General features: G+C 41.2%; 1 non-coding gene across 1 annotated transcript; it reads left to right on the forward strand.

The window, feature by feature from the left end:
• The first annotated feature begins 5,197 nt into the window (after nucleotides 1-5,197).
• LOC130978381 (small nucleolar RNA R71) lies at nucleotides 5,198-5,305 on the forward strand. Its single transcript, XR_009086027.1, has one exon. It is a non-coding gene; the product is annotated as a small nucleolar RNA R71 (small nucleolar RNA).
• Nucleotides 5,306-13,913: the final 8,608 nt, after the last annotated feature.

Here is a 13,913-nt window from a genome sequence, read left to right on the forward strand (position 1 = left end):
AGTTCAATCATAAAAACATGATCAAAAGCTCCCAAATACAATAGTAAAAGGTCCTATATATAGAGAACTAGTAGCCTAGGGTGTACAGAGATGAGTAAATGACATAAAAATCCACTTCCGGGCCCACTTGGTGTGTGCTTGGGCTGAGCAATGAAGCATTTTCGTGTAGAGACTCTTCTTGGAGTTAAACGCCAGCTTTTATGCCAGTTTGGGCGTTTAACTCCCATTTTGGTGCCAGTTCCGGCGTTTAACGCTGGGAATTCTGAGGGTGACTTTGAACGCCAGTTTGGGCCATCAAATCTTGGGCAAAGTATGAACTATCATATATTGTTGGAAAGCCCAGAATGTCTACTTTCCAACGCCGTTGAGAGCGCGCCAATTGGGCTTCTGTAGCTCCAGAAAATCCACCTCGAGTGCAGGGGGGTCAGAATCCAACAGCATCTGCAGTCCTTTTCAGTCTCTGAATCAGATTTTTGCTCAGGTCCCTCAATTTCAGCCAGAAAATACCTGAAATCACAGAAAAACACACAAACTCATAGTAAAGTCCAGAAAAGTGAATTTTAACTAAAAACTAACTAAATCCTACTAGAAACATACTAAAAATAATGCCAAAAAGCGTACAAATTATCCGCTCATCACAACACCAAACTTAAATTGTTGCTTGTCCCCAAGCAACTGAAAATCAAATAAGATAAAAAAGAAGAGAATATGCAATGAACTCCAAAAACATTTATGAAGATCAGTATTAATTAGATGAGCGGGGCTTTTAGCTTTTTGCCTCTGAACAGTTTTGGCATCTCACTCTATCCTTTGAAATACAGAATGATTGGCTTCTTTAGGAACTCAGAATCCAGATAGTGTCATTGATTCTCCTAGTTAAGTATGATGATTCTTGAACACAGCTACTTATTGAGTCTTGGCCGTGGCCCAAAGCACTCTGTCTTCCAGTATTACCACCGGATACATACATGCCACAGACACATAATTGGGTGAACCTTTTCAGATTGTGACTCAGCTTTGCTAGAGTCCCCAATTAGAGGTGCCCAGGGTTCTTAAGCACACTCTTTTTGCCTTGGATCACAACTTTATTTCTTTCTCTTTTTTTTTTGTATTCACTGCTTTTTCTTGCTTCAAGAATCATTTTTATGATTTTTCAGATCCTCAGTAACATGTCTCCTTTTTCATCATTCTTTCAAGAGCCAACATTTATGAACCACAAATTCAAAAGACATATGCCCTGTTTAAGCATACATTCAGAGAACAAAAGTGTTGCCACCACATCAAAATAATTAAACTATTATAAAATTCAAAATTCATGCAATTCTTCCCTTTTTCAATTAAGAACATTGTTTATTTAAGAAATGTGATGGATTCATAGGACATTCATAACTTTAAGGCATAGACACTAAGACACTAATGATCATAAGACACAAACATAGGCAAACATAAGCACTAAAATTCAAAAAACAGGAAAGTAAAGAACAAGGAGATTAAAGAACGGGTCCACCTTAGTGATGGCGGCTTGTTCTTCCTCTTGAAGATCTTATGGAGTGCTTGAGCTCCTCAATGTCTCTTCCTTGCCTTTGTTGCTCCTCTCTCATGATTCTTTGATCTTCTCTAATTTCATGGAGGATGATGGAGTGTTCTTGATGCTCCACCCTTAGTTGTCCCATGTTGGAACTCAATTCTCCTAGGGAGGTGTTAATTTGCTCCCAATAGTCTTGTGGAGGAAAGTGCATCCCTTGAGGCATCTCAGGGATCTCATGATGAGAGGGGTCTCTTGTTTGCTCCATCCTTTTCTTAGTGATGGGCTTGTCCTCATCAATGAGGATGTCTCCTTCTATGTCCACTCCAACTGAATAACAAAGGTGACAAATGAGATGAGGAAAGGCTAACCTTGCTAAGGTAGAGGACTTGTCCGCCACCTTATAGAGTTCTTGGGCTATAACCTCATGAACTTCTACTTCTTCTCCAATCATGATGCTATGAATCATGATGGCCTGGTCTAGAGTAACTTCGGACCGGTTGCTAGTGGGAATGCTTGAGCGTTGGATAAACTCCAACCATCCTTTAGCCACAGGCTTGAGGTCATGCCTTCTTAGTTGAACCGGCTTCCCTTTTGAATCTCTCTTCCATTGGGCGCCCTCTTCACAAATGTCAGTGAGGACTTGGTCCAACCTTTGATCAAAGTTGACCCTTCTAGTGTAAGGATGTTCATCTCCTTGCATCATAGGCAAGTTGAATGCCAACCTCACATTTTCCAGACTAAAATCTAAGTATTTCCCCCGAACCATAGTAAGCCAATTCTTTGGATCCGGGTTCACACTTTGATCATGGTTCTTGGTGATCCATGCATTGGCATAGAACTCTTGAACCATTAAGATTTCGACTTGTTGAATGGGATTGGTAAGAACTTCCCAACCTCTTCTTCGGATCTCATGTCGGATCTCCAGATATTTACTCTTTTTGAGTGAAAAAGGGACCTCAGGGATCACCTTCTTCAAGGCCACAACTTCATAGAAGTGGTCTTGATGCACCTTTGAGATGAATCTTTCCATCTCCCATGACTCGGAGGTGGAAGCTTTTGCCTTCCCTTTCCTCTTTCTAGAGGTTTCTCCGGCCTTGGATACCATAAAAGGTTATGGAAAAACGTAAAGCAACGCTTTTACCACACCAAACTTAAAAGGTTTGCTCGTCCTCGAGCAAAAGAAGAAAGAAGAGAGTAGAAGAAGAAGAAATGAGGAAGAAGGAAATGGCTTTGTGTTCGGCCAAAGAGGGGGAGAAGTGGTGTTTAGGTTGTGTGAAAATGAAGGAGTGAAGAGGGGTTTATATAGGAGAGGGGGGCTTATGGTTCGGTCATGTAAGGGTGGGTTTGGGTGGGAAAGTGGTTTGAATTTGAAGGGTGAGGTAGGTGGGGTTTTATGAAGGATGGATGTGAGTGGTAAAGAGAAAGATGGGATTTGATAGGTGAAGGGTTTTTGGGAAAGAGGTATTGAGGTGATTGGTGAATGGGTGAAGAAGAGAGAGGGTGGTGGGGTTGGTGGGGATCCTGTGGGGTCCACAGATCCTGAGGTGTCAAGGAAAAGTCATCCCTGCACCAAATGGCATGCAAAATCACGTTTTGAGCCAATTCTGGCGTTAAACGCCGGGCTGGTGCCCATTTCTGGCGTTTAACGCCAGGTTCTTACCCTTTCCTGGCGTTTAACGCCAGTCTGGTGCCCCTTTCTAGCGTTAAACGCCCAGAATGGTGCCAGACTGGGCGTTAAACGCCCATCTGCTAGCCTCACTGGCGTTTAAACGCCAGTAGGTTCTTCCTCCAGGGTGTGCTGTTTTCTTCCTGTTTTTCATTCTGTTTTTGCTTTTTCAATTGATTTTGTGACTTCTCATGATCATCAACCTACAAAATAAAATAAAATAACAAAGGAAAATATAAAATATAATCATTGGGTTGCCTCCCAACAAGCGCTTCTTTAATGTCAGTAGCTTGACAGAGGGCTCTCATGGAGCCTCACAGATACTCAGAGCAATGTTGGAACCTCCCAACACCAAACTTAGAGTTTGAATGTGGGGGTTCAACACCAAACTTAGAGTTTGGTTGTGGCCTCCCAACACCAAACTTAGAGTTTGACTGTGGGGGCTCTGTTTGACTCTGATTTGAGAGAAGCTCTTCATGTTTCCTTTCTATGGTGATAGAGGGATATCCTTGAGCCTTAAACACATAGGATTTTTCATTCACTTGAATGATCAGTTCACCTCCATCAACATCAATCACAGCCTTTGCTGTGGCTAGGAAGGGTCTGCCAAGGATGATAGATTCATCCATGCACTTCCCAGTCTCTAGGACTATGAAATCAGCAGGGATGTAATGGTCTTCAATCTTCACCAGAACATCCTCTACAAGTCCATAAGCTTTTTTCTTTGAATTGTCTGCCATCTCTAGTGAGATTCTTGCAGCTTGTACCTCAAAGATCCCTAGCTTCTTCATTACAGAGAGAGGCATGAGGTTTACACTTGACCTTAAGTCACACAGAGCCTTCTTGAAGGTCATGATGCCTATGGTACAAGGTATTGAAAACTTCCCAGGATCTTGTCTCTTTTGAGGTAATTTCTGCCTAGACAAGTCATCCAGTTCTTTGGTGAGCAAAGGGGGTTCATCCTCCCAAGTCTCATTTCCAAATAACTTGTCATTTAGCTTCATGATTGCTCCAAGGTATTTAGCAACTTGCTCTTCAGTGACATACTCATCCTCTTCAGAGGAAGAATACTCATCAGAGCTCATGAATAGCAGAAGTAAATCCAATGGAATCTCTATGGTCTCATTTTGAGCCTCAGATTCCCATGGTTCCTCATTAGGGAACTCAGTGGAGGCTAGTGCACGCCCACTGAGGTCTTCCTCAGTGGCGTTCACTTCCTCTCCTTCTTCTCCATATTCGGCCATGTGGATGGCCTTGCACTCTCCTTTTGGATTTTCTTCTGTATTGCTTGGGAGAGTACTAGGAGGGAGTTCAGTAATTCTCTTGCTCAGCTGTCCCACTTGTGCCTCCAAGTTCCTAATGGAGGACCTTGTTTCAGTCATGAAACTTTGAGTGGTTTTGATTAGATCAGAGACCATGGTTGCTAAGTCAGAGGGGTTCTGCTTAGAACTCTCTGTCTGTTGCTGAGAAGATGATGGAAAAGGCTTGCCATTGCTAAACCTGTTTCTTCCACCATTATTGTTGTTGAAACCTTGTTGAGGTCTCTGTTGATCCTTCCATGAGAAATTTGGATGATTTCTCCATGAAGAATTATAGGTGTTTCCATAGGGTTCTCCTAGGTAATTCACCTCTTCCATTGAAGGGTTCTCAGGATCATAAGCTTCTTCTTCAGATGAAGCATCCTTAGTACTGCTTGGTGCATTTTGCATTCCAGACAGACTTTGAGAAATCAAATTGACTTGTTGAGTCAATATTTTGTTCTGAGCCAATATGGCATTCAGAGTATCAATCTCAAGAACTCCTTTCTTCTGATTTGTCCCATTGTTCACAGGATTCCTTTCAGAAGTGTACATGAATTGGTTATTTGCAACCATTTCAATGAGCTCTTGAGCTTCTGCAGGCGTCTTCTTCAAATGAAGAGATCCTCCAGCAGAGCTATCCAAAGACATCTTGGATAGTTCAGAGAGACCATCATAGAAAATACCTATGATGCTCCATTCAGAAAGCATGTCTGAGGGACACTTTCTGATTAATTGTTTGTATCTTTCCCAAGCTTCATAGAGGGATTCTCCATCCTTCTGTCTGAAGGTTTGGACTTCCACTCTAAGCTTACTCAATTTTTGAGGTGGAAAGAACTTTGCCAAGAAGGCATTGACTAGCTTTTCCCAAGAGTCCAGGCTTTCTTTAGGTTGAGAGTCCAACCATGTCCTAGCTCTGTCTCTTACAGCAAAAGGGAATAGCATTAGTCTGTAGACCTCAGGGTCAACCCTATTAGTCTTGACAGTGTCACAGATTTGCAAGAACTCAGCTAAGAACTGATGAGGGTCTTCCAATGGAAGTCCATGGAACTTGCAATTCTGTTGCATTAGAGAAACTAATTGAGGCTTAAGCTCAAAGTTGTTTGCTCCAATGGCAGGGATAGAGATGCTTCTCCCATAGAAGTCGGGAGTAGGTGCAGTAAAGTCACCAAGCACCTTCCTTGCATTGTTGGCATTGTTGTTATTTTCGGCTGCCATGGGTTCTTCTTCTTTGAAGAATTCGGTTAGGTCCTCTACAGAGAGTTATGCCTTAGCTTCTCTTAGCTTTCGCTTCAAGGTCCTTTCAGGTTCAGGGTCAGCTTCAACAAGAATGCCTTTGTCTTTGTTCCTACTCATATGAAAGAGAAGAAAACAAGAAAATATGGAATCCTCTATGTCACAGTATAGAGATTCCTTTAGGTGTCAGAAGAACAGAAAATTAGAAGGAAGAGGTAGAAGAATTCGAACTTTAATCAGATAGAGTTCGAATTGTGCATTGAGGAGGAGTGGTACTCCATAAATAGAAGGATGTGAGAAGAAGGGAAGTAATTTTCGAAAATTAAGTAAAAGATTTTAAAAACATTTTGAAAAACACTAGTTAATTTTCGAAAACCAAGAGTGGGAAAGAGATCAAGTGATTTTTGAAAAAGATTTTGAAATTAGAAATCAAAAAGGTTTGATTGAAAACTATTTGAAAAAGATGTGGTTAAGAAGATATGATTGGTTTTTTTAAAAAGATGTGATTGAGAAGATATGATTTGAAAAAAACATTTTAAAAAGATTTGATTTTAAAAATTAATGACTTGCCTAACAAGAAAAGATATGATTCAAACATTAAACCTTTCTCAACAGAAAAGGCAACATACTTGAATTGTTCAATCAAATCATTAATTGTTAGCAAGTATCTTTGAAAAAGGAAAGAAATTGATTTTGAAAAAGATTTGATTGAAAAGATATGATTTGAAAAAGATTTGATTTTGAAAAACTTTGAAAACTTGAAAAAAAAATTGATTTGAAAACAAAATCTTCCCTCTTGTGCCATCCTGGCGTTAAACGCCTAGAATGGTGCACATTCTGGCGTTTAACGCCCAATGCACTACCTTTTTGGGCGTTAAACGCCCAACCAGGTACCCTGGCTGGCGTTTAAACGCCAGTCTGTCCTTCTTCACTGGGCGTTTTGAACGCCCAGCTTTTTCTGTATAATTCCTCTGCAGTATGTTCTGAATCTTCAATTCTCTGTATTATTGACTTGAAAAGACATAAATTAAAAATATTTTTGGATTTTTAATAATAAAAAATGCAACCAAAATCAAATAACAATGCATGCAAGACACCAAACTTAGCAGTTTGTATACTATTGACACTAACAAAATGAGAATGCATATGACAAACAACAGAAATACTCAAGTCAATAGAATTCAAAGATCAAAACAAGGAAATCATCAAGAACAACTTGAAGATTAATGAAGACACATGCATAAATTTGAAAAATGCAAGAAGAACAGAAACATGCAATTGACACCAAACTTAAAACGAGACACTAGACTTAAACAAGAAATATTTTTGGTTTTTATGATTTTGTAATTTTTTTGGATTTTTCAAAATTTAAGTGGAAAAGAAATAAAGGTATCAAAATTCTTAATGAGAATTCCAGGAATCATGCAATGTTAGTCTAAAGCTTTAGTCTAAAGGAATTAGACATAGCTAGCCAAGCTTCAGCAGGACATTGCATTCAAGAGCTAAATTGATAAGAATCAATCAGCTTTGGTGATGATAAGAACATCACCTTGAAACACTAGAATTCATTCTTAAGAACTCTGAAGAAAAATACCTAATCTAAGCAACAAGATGAACCGTCAGTTGTCCATACTCGAAACAATCCCCGGCAACGGCGCCAAAAACTTGGTGTGCGAAATTGTGATCACTACTTTTCACAACTCAATTAATCCCTAGTAATGGCCCCAAAAACTTGGTGCTCAATACCATGGCATACACAACTTTGCACAACTAACCAGCAAGTGCACTGGGTCGTCCAAGTAATAAACCTTACGCGAGTAAGGGTCGATCCCACGGAGATTGTTGGTATGAAGCAAGCTATGGTCACCTTGTAAATCTTAGTCAGGCAGACTCAAATGGGTATAGATGATGAACGAAACATAAAGATAAAGATAGAGATACTTATGTATATCATTGATGAGAGCTTCAGATAAGCGTATGAAGATGCTTTCCCTTCCGTCTCTCTGCTTTCCTACTGTCTTCATCCAATCCTTCTTACTCCTTTCCATGGCAAGCTTATGCAAGGGTTTCACCGTTGTCAGTGGCTACCTCCCATCCTCTCAGTGGAAATGTTCAACGCACCTTGTCACGGCACGGCTATCCATCTGTCGGTTCTCGATCAGGCCGGAATAGAATCCATTGATTCTTTTGCGTCTGTCACTAACGCCCCGCCCTCAGGAGTTTGAAGCACGTCACAGTCATTCAATCATTGAATCCTACTCAGAATACCACAGACAAGGTTAGACCTTCCGAATTCTCTTGAATGCCGCCATCAGTTCTTGCCTATACCACGAAGACTCTGATCTCACGGAATGGCTGGCTCGTTTGTTAGGCGAGCACTCGGTTGTCAGGCGATCAACCATGCATCGTGTGTTAGGAATCCAAGAGATATTCACTCAATCTAAGGTAGAACGGAGGTGGTTGTCAGTCACACGTTCATAGGTGAGAATGATGATGAGTGTCACGGATCATCACATTCATCAAGTTGAAGAACAAGTGATATCTTGGACAAAGAACAAGCGGAATTGAATAGAAGAACAATAGTAATTGCCTTAATACTCGAGGTACAGCAGAGCTCCACACCTTAATCTATGGTGTGTAGAAACTCCACCGTTGAAAATACATAAGAACAAGGTCTAGGCATGGCAGAATGGCCAGCCTCCCAAAGTGAGTTCAATCATAAAAACATGATCAAAAGCTCCCAAATACAATAGTAAAAGGTCCTATATATAGAGAACTAGTAGCCTAGGGTGTACAGAGATGAGTAAATGACATAAAAATCCACTTCCGGGCCCACTTGGTGTGTGCTTGGGCTGAGCAATGAAGCATTTTCGTGTAGAGACTCTTCTTGGAGTTAAACACCAGCTTTTATGCCAGTTTGGGCGTTTAACTCCCATTTTGGTGCCAGTTCCGGCGTTTAACGCTGGTAATTCTGAGGGTGACTTTGAACGCCGGTTTGGGCCATCAAAGCTTGGGCAAAGTATGGACTATCATATATTGCTGGAAAGCCCAGGATGTCTACTTTCCAACGCCGTTGAGAGCGCGCCAATTGGGCTTCTGTAGCTCCAGAAAATCCACTTCGAGTGCAGGGAGGTCAGAATCCAACAGCATCTGCAGTCCTTTTCAGTCTCTGAATCAGATTTTTGCTCAGGTCCCTCAATTTCAGCCAGAAAATACCTGAAATCACAGAAAAACACACAAACTCATAGTAAAGTCCAGAAAAGTGAATTTTAACTAAAAACTAATAAAAATATACTAAAAACTAACTAAATCCTACTAGAAACATACTAAAAACAATGCCAAAAAGCGTACAAATTATCCGCTCATCACCCACGCATACACGTTGATGCGCTGCACCAATTGCCCAGCCAAATTTCTGAGAGTTGTGCGAGAAGCGTGCTGGGTTTGTGTGTGGGGCACAAAACGCATCCACGCGTATGCATGACTGACGCGTACGCGTCCCTTGGCTTTCTTTTCATCCACACGTACGCGTGCACGACGCATACACGTCGATGGACTTTTTGGTGTTTCACGCGTGCACGTGGGCGACGCGCACACGTGACCCTGTTTTCGCCCCAAGGTTGATTTTTAAGTTGTTAAAGCCAAATTCTAGACTTCTAAGTCTCCATTCTCACCCTCTATGTCCTAAATCCTTATAGTATGCCTAGTAATGAAAAGAGGCTAGGACATGTGATCACTTGTGGATGAAGCAAGTGAGATTAATGATGAGTTATGATTAATAATGACTGTATGAGTTGCTGAGGGTGATGATAGAAATGCGGTGTATGCCTTGAGCCAAAGGGCTGTATTTGATGGTGATTATTGGCTGGTTATGGGTCATGCCAGGAGCCGGATGGCTGCGATAAGAATTGAGTTATGGCTAAGTATGTATATGTGTATGATTAATGATCAAATGTGGAATGTGATGCGTGACCCCGGGTAGTAGGTAGTGGCGTCGTCCACTTGCTCTGGGTATGAGATGGGGAAAAAGGATTATGATAATGAGTTTAATTATGGATTTATGAATAATGTGTATTTGTGATACCTGTGTAGTAGCAAGGGTTGTGATTCGTTCCGCTTGCTCCAGGTTAATGTTTGAGGTTTGATAACAACAATGATTGATTGTGGACGCCTTAACATGTGGCGAGTATGCCGGAGATGCATATATGATTAATGAACGAATATGATAAATGAATAATGATGGAAAATATTGAATGTGAGTACGCTTGTGTTTTCTCTCTAGTTGTAAGGGTGACAGGGCATCGATACCCTCTAATAGTGACAGGGCGCATATACCCTCTAATGGCGACAGGGCGCATATTCCCTCTAATGATATTAATGCACAACAGAGAGACTGTGCCCGGGTTAGCTACCGAACACGTCAGGTTGGCTTGATAACCGACAAATGATATCATCAGCCATAGGGCAGGCATTCATCATTTGCATATGTTTGAATTGTTTGGGTTTTCCTATTTGTGTTAGAGTTTTACATCATATATGCTATGTTACCTGATTATGTGCTACTTGTTCTACTTGTACCTTATTTGTGTATTACTTGCCTGTATTGCTTATGTTTGTACAACTGAAAGGCCTCTCATACTGGTGTCGGTGGATGTTGAGAGCTGTTCTTGATGAGATGATTTGATGATGCGATTGCATGATGATGATGATTATTGAATGAGATAATTTGAGCTACCTGGATAGACGCAATGATGTGGTCTCACTAGCTCCAGGTGACGGTATGATGTATTGATATAGAATTGCTGAGACAACCGGTGATGGTTTTGTTTATGATTCTGAGTCTGATTCGTGGAAGAGTCAGCGAGTTGGGAAACATGTGAAACATGAATTACATTTAGCACTCCCTTATGACAGTTGCCTATTCATGGATTAGTGAGAACTTAGGATGGATAATTGGTGAAGAAGTTTAGGATGCTTAGTGAGTTTTTATTGCAGTGCATTGTATTTATTTGGCACTTTTACCGTACTGGGAACCCATGGGCCCGGGGTTCTCATTCCGTATATATCTCTTATTTTTCAGATACAGGTCCAGGTGCTCAGAAGTGAGTTGTGGGTCGTCTGATAGATGGCGAAGATCTTTATTTTCTCTATTTTGTGTTTTCCTTAGAATCTCTCCACCTTTGTTTTGAAAATATTATATTATGTATTGAACTCTTTTGAACTCGCCTATAGAGGCTCTTGTGTTTCCTTTGGGAGAGATTAGGATATACTGTTGTCAACTACTTTCATACTGTACCCTAGCCGGCCTAAACTTCGCGGGTCGCGACTAGTGGCTATTTACTTATGTTATATATATCTATCTGTTATCTATCTCTTAATCTCCTTTATGCTTTGTCCGTATATCACTTTCGGCTTCACGGTTTATCTTTTTGTTGTCGAGACATGAGTGATACGTCTTCGCGGTTTTATTTCTACTCTTTTTAGGCTTCTCGATTAATACTCCTTTCGAAATTACCTATATTTATATATTAAAAATCCACCTGAGAGTCGTACCACCGTAGTATCATTGACTTATGACTCGAGCATAAGGATTTGAATATTAGGGTGTTACATTATGGTATCAGAGCAGTTCGTCCTTGTGAGCCTAAGGGATGGAACTGCTTATGCTTCAATGCATACTCTGAGTTTGTGCCTGTGCTAGTTAGGGTATCTAACCGATACATCTAGCATGAAGTCCATGAGTGTACCTTTGGTACTTTGAAGCACTATACTTTTGATATTGAGACTGATCAACTTGATATCGATTGTTTGGAGTGTATAGGAACCAGATGGCGCCTCGTGGACCCGGTCGGGGACGTGAGAGAGATCGTACTAGTACGCAAGAACCAAAAATCAACCCGAATAACCCGGTAAACCTTATGGCGGCGTTGGAGAATATGGTTGCTGCTATGCAGGCCACTACGGAGGCTCTTGGGCAACGGATAAACAATAATGGCAATGGTGGAAGTGGAGCTCAGGGCCCGATGACACTGGCAACTTTTTTAAAGGTTAATCCACCTAAGTTCAAGGGAACCACCAATCTGACTGAAGCTGACACCTGGTTTCAGGCCATGGAGCGAGCACTGCAAGCGCAGTTGGTGCCTGAAGAGCAGTGTGTTGAATTTGCTACCTATCTACTCACGGGGGAAGCATCGCATTGGTGGCAAGGGGCTCGACGTCTCCTGTAGCAGGGGAATGATCCTATCACTTGGGGTGCCTTCTAAGAGGAATTTTATAAGAAGTACTTCCCGAATTCTGCTAGGACGGCCAAAGAACTCGAATTAATACAGCTGAAGCAGGGTACTATGTCCGTATCTAAATATACGGATAAATTTGAGGAGCTATTCAGGTTTTCTCGTATGTGTCAGGGAGCTCTGGGAGACTTCGAGGAACGAAAGTGTATTAAGTAAGAGGGAGGACTTCGAAGTGACATCTTGAGCTCCGTTGGACTGATGGAGATTAGGGTATTCTCCGAACTTGTGAACAAGAGCCGCATTGCTGAAAAATGTGTGAGGAAGGCTGCTAAGGTAGAGAATGACCGTCGGGAGTCCCACCGCAGAGAGCACAACCAAGGATACGCAACAAGGGGTCAAGAGTTTAAGAGAAGAGGATACCCATAACATTTTTTCCAAAGACAGAATAACCTTGCGAAGAATGAGAATTCGCAAGGAAACAGTAAGGAAAAACAGGCAGCGGGTGCTTCAGATGTTTTGAACTATCAAAGATGCGAGGGTCATCACCCAAATAGGTTGTGCCGTTATGGTTCAGGTTTGTGTTACAATTGTGGGAAGCTAGGACATTTGGTCAAAGATTGCCCAAACCGGAAGAACCGGGGTACTGCGAGGTCCGATTCTCACGCCCGAGGTAATTTTAAACTAGCAGTTGAATTTTTTACTTTTTTCATATCATTAATATGAAATATTCGTTCGTGATGCATAACAAGTGTTGATAATTGTAGAGTCTAAGTGGACAATTAGTCGAGGACCATTAGTTGTTGAGATGGAGTGATATCTAGTTAACTTAGAGGAGTAGCTAGACTCTTACAGGTTAAGAATAAGAGAGACATAGCAGAAGTGATTTGGATTATATTTAAGGGATCGGAAGTGTTGAGAACTGTACGAAGTTATTGTTCGAAACCCAGTGACAGTGAACTGCAAGAAATGAGAATAGAGCTGATTCAACCTTTAGTCGCTCATCGTTGAGAGGCGAGTGAATACGAGACCAAATCCCTATACGATAAATTTTTTTGAGACAACTCCCGAAGGAACAACAACAACAATCACCAAGGGAGGAGGTATGGAAAGCAACTTCAGAATAAATTGACTTATAGGTGATGTAAAAGCTATCATTCAGGAACTCCGTGTTGAGCTGGATTGGGACTTTGCTATAGTTGTGGAAGAGCTGGACACATGTCCTGGAACTGTCCTGAGAAGGTCAACCAGAATACTTTCCAAGGCCAACAACAAGGTCGTGTGTTCACTACAACGGCAGGGGATACCGCTAGATCCGGCGGTTTGGGAAGTGGTAAGCGAAAGATCGGTAACAACGTGTTAAAAGTACGATTAAGTTGGTATGTGGTTTTGGCTATCATAGATAGAAATCAAGTGAATGCCAGTCATGCTAAGTTGTGGTTGAGTACTTGAGAAAGTAAGTGATAGAGCTAGTACTAGACGAGAGATCAGAATAAAGCAGCAGAAACTTGCGGAAGTAGTAACACAGGATAGCTACGAATAAGAGCTATAAAAGTTTACTATAATATCTTAAGTTTGAATACTAGAAGGGTTAAGTGGGTTACTGCAAGTAATGATCCCCAAATAATTGGAATTGATTGCGGCTGTGAGCTTTGATGAGTCTAAAGCGGATGAGGAAATTATCATTGATGCGTAATTGGATTTAGATGATGAGAGAGTGCAAGTTGTCTTGTTTGAGAGAAGAGTACAATGATGTTTGGTCATAGTGACCTTGGATTTAGATTGAGATTTATAATGATTGGTTTTGAAAGACGAATGTGAAAACTATTAAATTGAAATGCTGATGTGGTACTGAGATTGGTTTGAGGGAACCTGTGACGGGTGGTAAACTCCAGTTTTTAGGAGAGGTGCTGTCAAAATTTCCCAAGAATTTGAAAGTGTTGGTTATAGTTTCG

Source organism: Arachis stenosperma, chromosome 4 (genome assembly GCF_014773155.1).
Source record: "Arachis stenosperma cultivar V10309 chromosome 4, arast.V10309.gnm1.PFL2, whole genome shotgun sequence".
Classification (NCBI taxonomy): Eukaryota; Viridiplantae; Streptophyta; class Magnoliopsida; order Fabales; family Fabaceae; genus Arachis; species Arachis stenosperma.